The sequence below is a fragment of the Priapulus caudatus genome, unplaced genomic scaffold (assembly GCF_000485595.1).
Source record: "Priapulus caudatus unplaced genomic scaffold, Priapulus_caudatus-5.0.1 Scaffold593, whole genome shotgun sequence".
In the NCBI taxonomy this organism is placed as follows: domain Eukaryota; kingdom Metazoa; phylum Priapulida; class Priapulimorpha; order Priapulimorphida; family Priapulidae; genus Priapulus; species Priapulus caudatus.
Window position 1 is genome coordinate 25,138 of NW_014577654.1, and position 763 is coordinate 25,900.

Genomic DNA, 763 nt, shown 5'->3' on the forward strand with positions numbered 1-763 from the left:
TCCTTGCACCCCTCTAGCATCCTCCACCTCGGCATCCTTGCATTCCTCTAATATCCCCCACCCCGGCATCCTTGCACCCCTCTAGCATCCTCCACCCCGGCATCCTTGCACCTCTTTAGCATCCTCCACCCCGGCATCCTTGCATCTGTCTAGCATCTTTCATCCCAGCATCCCTCTAGTATCCTTCCATCCCTCCATCCCAGCATCCTCCCCGTCAGCATCCTCCCCGTCAGCATGCGGACCATGGCACTGCGCAAGCAGCCCGCTACTTACCTGGCCGCACATGTGGTCACCATGTGGTCACCATGTGGTCAGCAGGAGTCAAGATGTCAACAGCACTCTGACCTCGTGCCTCCACGACTCACAGTTTGGCTACTGGCAACAATTTGCCTACTGGCTAAGTAGGGCCTACTGGTAGGAGTTTGCCTACTAGCTACTGGTAAGAGTTTGCCTACTGGCTACTAGCAACAGTCTTGCCTTAGTACGGACTCCTGCTAACAGTAGCTACTGGCTACAACTTGCCTACTGGCTACTGGCAACAGTTTGCCAGGTTTGCCTACTGGCTACTGGCAACAGTCTTACCTACGGACTACTTCTAACAGTATAGCTACTGGCTAGCGTTTATCTACTGTCAACAGTTTGGCTACTTGATTACTGGCAACAATTTTACAACGATACCTAGATCATGTATCTCTCGCTATACCGCGCCCCTCTCTCTCTCTCTCTCTCTCTCTCTCTCTCTCTCTCTCTCTCTCTCTCTCTC